The 8,510-nt window shown below is 42.2% G+C and overlaps 1 long non-coding RNA gene across 1 annotated transcript; it reads left to right on the forward strand.

Annotated features, from left to right (window-relative positions):
* The first annotated feature begins 402 nt into the window (after window positions 1-402).
* LOC119087963 lies at window positions 403-3,748 on the forward strand. Its single transcript, XR_005091510.1, has 2 exons — window positions 403-594; window positions 3,358-3,748. It is a non-coding gene; the product is annotated as an uncharacterized LOC119087963 (long non-coding RNA).
* The last annotated feature ends 4,762 nt before the right edge of the window (window positions 3,749-8,510 follow it).

The following is an 8,510-nucleotide window of genomic DNA, read 5'->3' on the forward strand; positions in this document are numbered from 1 at the left end:
AATTTTCATGGTTCTCAGGGACCGAAACATCTCGAAGTCGTACTGCCTTTTGGGGGCGCTGTAGAGGCCAGTGGACCAGAGCAAACGCGAGAGGTGGAATTTGGGCAGATTTTCCTTGGCTGTAACAACCTAACGATGCAGGCCAGGCAGGGGCAGTGCCCGGCTACAGGATGTTGAGGGTGATGATCGGAGTGGCTGGATGCAGGGTGGGCAGCTGAGCCGTGAGGAAAACTTTCTCATTTAGGGCGGTTACTGCGCTACTTAGAGATCCGCCCAACTGCCAAACCAAAGAGTGAGCAGATTCCAGCTACTCTAGATCCAGGCAAACTCTGGCCCTTGTGACATCAGGCCGGAATGTATGACAGATAGAGCGCATGCGGGTTCGGTGGGTTCTGAAGGGAGGCAGAAGAATCGGCAAGTGTCGGGAGGCTCTACACCTCTAAGGGTGAACACGGGTTAATGTACTAGCTCCGACACTTTTGATGCTCTTCCACGTGCTGGCACACAAGATGTCACACACTTCGGGGTTTCTGAGAACTGTGGTTTGTTTCATCAGAGATCTGGGACCTTAGACAGAAAAGGACTGATGGGCAGGTGAGTCAGAGCCTGACAGACCTCCTAGGGCCTTTGCGATGTCTCTGGGTATCATTGAACCACAACCACCTTCTCAGAGGCCCCCTTGACGGCATTGGCTGCATGAAGTTTCTAGTGTCCAGGGGAGATCATGAGACCCTAAGCTGACTGGGTGCTGCAACCCAGAATCCCACTGGCACGCAGCTTCTGGTCACTTCATTTTATTCATCTGATAAAGCCACACTAAAGACCATCATGCTTCCTTAGTTCACACAGAGGCTAAGGAGACTCCCTGGGCCTCCTTGTCCCATCTGAACCCCATGTTGCCATATTCTCTTAGGTTGTTCTTTGGTCTGAGCACCAACCCATCCTGAAGGAGCACAGGCACTGCCTAGGAGGAGGTCAACACCTATGTTGATGGAGTCCAGACTAGAGTCTCCTGGGAAGATGTGGGGCAGCAATGGTCAGCAGACGTCCTCGCCTTTGTTGTTGGCTGATTTTTACTCTTTTGGCTCTTTTACTATTTTGGGGGGCCTGCCACCCAACTCCCAAATAAATCATACCTGGGGTCTTCTTATTACTTATAAATGCCCCCACCTTAGCTTGGCTTGTTTCTAGCCAGCTTTTCTCAACTTATAATTAATCCCATCCACCTTTTGCCTCTGGGCTTTTACCTTTCTCTATTTCTGTAAATCTTACTTCCACTCTTACTCCATGACTGACTGGGTGGCTGAGTGACTGCCCCCTAGCATTCTCCTCTCCTTGTTCTCTTGCTCCTTTTTTTTACCTCCCAGATTTCTCGTATTTATTCTCACTGCCTGCCAGCCCCACCTATCTTTTCTCCTGCCTCGCTATTGGCCATTCAGCTCTTCATTAGACCATCAGGTGTTTTAGACAGGCAAAGAATCACAGCTTCACAGAGTTAAACAAATGCAATGTAAAAAAAAAAAAAAAATGCAACACATCTTTGCATCATTAAAGCAAATGTTCCACAGCATAAACAAAAGTAACACAAACCCTCTTTCTTTTAAAAGTGAGCCTGGGAGCCTGGATGTCAACTGGAGACAGAAAACCAAGTTGTCTTTTCTCAACCCTCCCTCCTGCTCACTATTACCCCCCTCAGCATTTTGAAGCAACTCCCCCCTGTTTTCTGATGCCGATGGCAGGTGGCCTGTGATGTTTGGTTTTGTTCTCTTGCCAGGAACATCTTCGTGTTGTTTCTTCTCCTTTTTTAATTTGCTCTATTTGTCTTTGGAGTTCTGATATTTCACCGGAATATGTATCGGTAAAGGTCATTTTCCAGTAAACGTGCTCAGTGTGTGGTGGGTCCCTTCCACCCTCCAAATCCTATCTATGTAGGTAATCAGAGTTGTTGAGAGTTCAAGAGCTATGTCATAAGCCAACATTCCACATTGCTCTCCTTCCTTCCTCTGGATCTTTTCACTCCTTTCAGAGATGTTCACTGAGCCTTGGAAAGGGTCACATAGATGTCTCCGTTGTAGCTGGACATTAAACTATCACTTGGTCTCAGAACTTTGATTGATTATGAAGTTTCAGATTTTAATACCACCTTGTAAAGTTCCGTAAAAAGTCCCCTATTCACTTGAAATGCCATTTGTAGATTCAGAACTCAATTCTGAATTGAACAGCCATCTCTATGGTAATAATTTCACACTTGGGAATACAGCATATTTCTCAACTCATTTAGATTTTCCTTTGATATCCATTAACCAGATTTCATAATTTTGCCGTGAACTTTGTCTTTCAGTAAGTTTATTCTTAGACACCTGGTAGTCTCTACATTATTCTAAGGTCAGTGTTCTCACTGTTCTCTGCGGGCATGTGGAGCACTGGTGTTTGGTCTCTGGGAATCTTAATCGCTCATCCGGTCCTATTGTGGCTGCAGATTCTTCTGTGTTTCCTATAAGGAGGCTTATGTTACATAGGAGCAAGCCTTGTTTCCCTGTCCCAATCCGTACATACCTGGGTTTTCTTGTCACATTTTACTGAGATTTCAATTTAAAAGAAGCAAGAACTATCAGGATTTCTAAACTAAGTCTTCACCAAGAAATGCAATGTTTGCTGAAGATTTGGGTAGATACCTATTATTAAAATCAAATTGCCTAGCTTGTTAAAGAGTTTTCCAAAAATAATTATTGATCATTACCAAATAGTTTTTCTGTAGTTTATGACAGATTTCCCCCTGTAAATACAGTATAACAGGTATACTGATGGGATTTAAAGAGAACCCATGTTTTCATTCCTCAGCATGATGCTTCACCATGATATGTTGCTTTCTTGCATATTGCTTACTTCAGTGTACCAATATCTTATTGAGAATTTTTATCGCTATATTCAAAGGAAAGCCTATGTTTAATTTTACTCTAAGGTCTCACTTCAAGATGACAGCCCTATCAGAAAATGCAGCATGCCAGAGAGCCTCTAAAAGAAAAACATATGAAGAGAGAGGCTAGTGGAACTGAATTTAAACTCTAGAAATTAATTTGGCGTGTGGATGTGTTAGCATTTGACTAAAATGTCATTCAAATGAGCATTGGGAAAACAGGAATTATTGAATAAAGTAGTAAATCAGGTAATGACATGGATCAGTCAAATAACTAATGGTTGGGACACAAGTCTAGATCCTTGCTTCACAATGCATCCCCAAGTCACTCACACAAATCAAATGACTTAAATTGCAGCTAATAAAAGTATAAGATGAAAATCAGACTACATTTATTTTTTAGTCAAATTTTGTAAGCTGCTGTAATGGTTGGTTTTAAGGTCCACTTGGATTCACAAATCAGTATCACCTGAGTAAGGACTGTCACCTGAAGAATTGTCCCAATTGACTTAATTGATGTGTGAAGACCAACCCCGAATGTGGGAAGCCGCTTGAGGTAGCAGCCAGGATAGAAGTGTGGGCTGCCAAGCTGATTTACCCTGCTGTTACCATCTCTTCACTGACATCAGAACCAGTGTTTCCCCACTTCCACCATTGTCTAAAACACAGCAGCTCTCCAGGAACCTTCCAGGTTTTCATCACCAGATTGGAACTTCTGTAGCACCCAGCCTTGAGGACCAGACAACTACCTGTTCTCAGCCTCTCTGGTGTAAGGCAACCATTGCTACTATTTTTATGTAAGCTGGTTTAATAAATAATGTATATATAACACTAATATATATATATGTCAATATATATATTAATCACTATCAATCCTGTTCCTCTAGAGAACACTAATACAGATAATTTTTTCAAGGAAATAAACAATTTTTTTTCTCAGCTTTCGAATTTTCTTATTTTTGAGACAATGTTTATGTATCTCAGGTTGGCCTCAAACTCACTATGCCTTGACCTTCTGATCCCATTGCCTGCACCTCCCAAATGCTGAGATTTCAGTCATGCATCACTCTACTTGGCTTTTGTGGTGCTAATGCTAGAACCCAGGGTGCTGGGTTTGTTTCACAAGCTCTTGATAACTGAGCTCATCAGAGCCCAAATTTTTTATACTAATAGATGCAGTGTTTCAAAAGAGAAATGTCCCCCATAGGCTCAGGCATTTGAACTCTTGGTCTCCAGTTTGCACTGGAGTCAAGTGGCACTGTTTGGGATGCTTTGGAGATGTGATTCAATGAAGGAAGTACATCGCTGGGAGTGGGCTTTTAGAGTTTAGCCCTTCCTGTCATTTCCAGCTCACCTTCTGCTTTGTGCTTGCATTTGAAGATGTGATCTCTCAGCTTCCTGCTCCTGCCACTATGCCTGCTACCCACGGCCAGGCCACCCCAACATAATGGACCCTTATTGGAAACCATAAGCCAAAAGAAACTCTCTATTCCATACGTTGCTTTTGGTTATGGTGTTTTATTACAGCAACAGAAAAGTTATTAATACAATCGCATAAAGGCTCTTTATTTTCCCTTGTGATTTTAAGAAGCTATTTTTTACCTTTGCACTATTTTCCATTGTTGTATGTGTGTGTGTGTGTGTGTGTGTGTGTGTGTGAGAGAGAGAGAGAGAGAGAGAGAGAGAGAGAGAGAGAGAAAGAATCCTCCTATCTTTCTGTAGTCACTTCTCAAGTGCTGGAATCACAGAATATCATACACATTCTATACCTGATCCCACTGTGGTTTTAGATTCATCACTCTTCCGATTTCTAACTGAGTGATGTTTATTTCTGAAGTTACAATGCTAGAGGAACAACAGTCTTATTAAATAAGAAACACAGAGGTAAATGCAGAGTTAAAAGCCCAAGAGGTCAGAGCAGTAGCTGAGAGCTGATACTAAAAAAACCTTTCTTACCTTTCGCTGCCACTGCTGTCCTTCCCCTCAGAAAGAGACTTACTTCCTGTGTGTCTGTCTTTTTATTGACTTTCTGTTCTGCCTTCTCTTTGGTTGTAAACCCAAACACATGACCTCCTCATCACTGCCTGTCTATACAGACCTCTAGGTCTTCTATGGTTGGTATTGAGATTAAAGGTGTGTGTCTCCCGCTGGCTGTATCCTTGACCACACAGAGAGCTGCCTGTCATATGATCGGGATTAAAGGCGTGCACCACCACCACCACCACCACCACCACCACCACCACCACCACCACACCACCACCACACCACCACCACCACCACCCAGCTTGCTATTAGCTCTGACCCTCAGGCAACTTTATTTATTAACATACAAATAAAATCACATTTCAGTACAAATAAAATATCACATTTCTCCCTTTCTATTTTAATAAAAGGAAAAAAGTTATAACTAATATAAGAAAAACTATATCCAATAAGTATATACAATATATACAGTCAAGAATTACATTAATGATGTCTAGTCCATTAACATTTGACAGTTTCAGAAGAAAAACTCCATTAATATATAATGATGTCCAGTCCAGTAACATTTGATAAATTCAGACAAAAATTTTTCATTACTTATCCTATTTAAAACAAGTTGTTCCTTTTTAACAGTAGATTCAATAATTGACCTGTTTATCTTATCATATCCACATTCTCTCTTTTTTCTTTTCATAATAGATTCAATAATCTACATTTTGTCATTTTTATATCTTCCCCATTTTCTTTTTAGAGTAGAGTCAACGATTTACCCATTTATTCTATTATTTATCTTTTTTCTCAGAGTAGATTCAACGATCTACCTCATATCTATATACTATTTTTCTTTTTCTTTTTTTTAAACAAAAACTCTGAATCTAATCTCCTTGTTCAGATTTTTTTCCTGACCATTAACAATTAACAACTTGTAACCAACCATCATAAACAATGACAATTATCCATAAGTCATTGAACAACCAAAAAACACCCACCCTATCTCTTGGGAATATGGGTGTAGTTTTCTTAAAATTACTTCCTGCTTTCTGGGGGCGACGACATCTTTAGGGAATTCTGAAAAGAAAATTGTTGGGTTAATTGTCAAGTCCTGTATCATTTGTCCAGTCACTGAATAATGAGAAGGTGCAGGGCTTTTTTCAAGTCCTTGTTCAAGTTGTCTGTGAATCTGGATCATCTCAGCTAGCCATCTCGAAATTGTCCTGAGCAGTTTGTAGTCCAAAGTCAATCTTTCTGTGGTGTTAATGGCTTTATCATAGTCCATGTGGAATCATCTTTGTGGGGTCCCATCATCCTTTTGAAGATTTCAAAGTTACTGTTAGGCATGGTCATGGTTCCCTACAGAATTTTTTGTGTGTGTGTGCCTCCTCTGTGGTTTGAAGCAATTACAGTCTGATAAATGTCTGTCTCTCAGAACCATGAACATTCTTCCCTAGAAGAGAAAAATCTTCACAGCAATTTCTCCCCACCATTTGTCTTGCCAAACTTTTCCAAACTGACCTTTGCCAATGCTTTCTTGTAACACAATGGCAATTCTTGTAACAAGATGGCAATTCTTCTCTGAACAAGCAGCAGTAAATCCTTCATCCCAGGTAGCAGCATCACCTCAGTCACCAACAAGATGAGAAGGAACCAGCAAATCAAAGCAGCAGCCGCTGCCTCCATGGTCCCACCACCACTGTTTGAGGCTGGGCCCCAGCCAAAGTTTCTCCTAAGCAAGCCTCCTAGGCTGGCCTCAAACTCAGGATCCTCCTGCCTCTGCCTCCTTCAGTAAATCCAACCAGTGTGCCACCACAACCAGCTGAGGTAGCTCAGGTCTGAGCTGGGGCCCAAAAGGCCACAGGCAAGTGGCTTTTTCCTGAATTCGTACTTTGAACTTTGGGCACCAGATGTAGCATGAATCTTAAAGGTTCTTATTAATAAAATCAAACCTGAGGCCAGGTATTGGGGTGAATACTGAAAGATCAGAGAAGCAGAACAAGCTAGAGCTTCCTCACCTCGCCAATTTTTCAGGTGATCCTGTTTCCTCGGACTGGATGCCTCTGAGTCTTCATCCAGAATGAATCTCAGCTGAACTGCTACTCAAAAGCCTAAAAGCTTAACCAGCTCTAGTTCCTGATCCTCATGCCTTATATACCTTTCTGTTTTCTGCCATCACTTCCTGGTATTAAAGGCGTGAGTCACCATGCCTGGCTATTTCCAGTGTGGCCTTGAACTCACAGAGATCGATGCCTCCAGAAGGCTAGAATTAAAGGTGTGAGTGCCTCCATTTTCTAGCCTCTGTATCTAGTGGCTGTTCTGTTCTCTGACCCCAGATAAATTTATTAGGGTGCATAATATTTTGGGGAACACAATACCACCACAAGGTCAACCTATCTTTTGTTCACCAGAGGGTAGCAACTACGATCGTAAGCTCATAGGAGGAAGATGCAGGAGGGGGATCCCTGACCAGCCAGGCAAGCCTACTTGGCAATCTCCAGGCCAGTGAGAGACCAAGTCTCAAAATATATGGCTGAATAGCATTCCTGAGAAATGGTCTCCAGCTGCATGCACATACAGGTATACCTGGACACACACAAGCGTATACATTGAAAACAAAACAAAACAGGGTAACCTTTGTGTTTGTGCATGAGTTCTGAGAAGTAGATGATCACAAAGTGTGACTGGAGAAAGAATTCGGTCTCCTGGTACTTAAAAGGGAAAACTCAGTAAGACCTGCTGTTGAGCTTGTACTCCATTTACCATGTCTTCAGAAAAGCACATTCCTTCCGTCTAGGCATAGGCTGGGTATATCTCATGCAAGGGTGGTTTTTTTTTTTTTTTGTCTTTTTAGCACATATATTTTATTTAAAAGACTTTTTCACATATTTTACCTTTTTCATTAGTAATGAATACAATGTATGATACCATATGGTTTCTTCTGTTCTGAAATAGTCTTTGTAATTTGACTGCAATTATTTATTTATAGATTTATTTTAATCCTGACCACAGTTTCCATTCCCTTCTCTTCTCCCAGTTCCTCTTCCCCTACCTCCCCTCTGGCACTCCCCCAACCCACTCCTCCTCAGTTTCTATTCAGAAAAGGGCAGGCTTCCCGTGGATACCAACCAAACATGGCATGCCAAGTTGCAGTAAGACTAAGCACCTCCTCTCGTATTAAGGTAGTAAGGCCAGACAAGGCAATCCAGTATAAGGAACAGGGTCTCAAAAGCCAACAAAAGAGTCAGAGATGGCCCCTAGTCCCACTGTCTACACAACGGTAACATATATGCAGAGGGTCTCCGTCAGTCCCATGCAGGCTTGCAAGGGTCGTTCTTAAGGGAGAGAGAAATCAGAGAATTCTTTCTAGGTTTTCTGGCTTGCATCATCGAAGAGTGGCAGGAGAAAGGCAAAGAGCCCTTCTCACTGCTCCTCTGTCTTCTCAAAGTTCAGAGTGCCATGCTCTGTGGTCGTGAGTCCTGAAGCCCCGTCCTTATGTACGCCGGTGTACAGGGAGACAGAGGGCAGGGGAGACAGAAAGAGAAGTGATGGGTGCTGAGATACAAGCACTCACCCTGAATGTGGCACTCACTCAGGGATGAGTTTCTGGAAAAGTCAA

Source organism: Peromyscus leucopus, chromosome 5 (genome assembly GCF_004664715.2).
Source record: "Peromyscus leucopus breed LL Stock chromosome 5, UCI_PerLeu_2.1, whole genome shotgun sequence".
Classification (NCBI taxonomy): Eukaryota; Metazoa; Chordata; class Mammalia; order Rodentia; family Cricetidae; genus Peromyscus; species Peromyscus leucopus.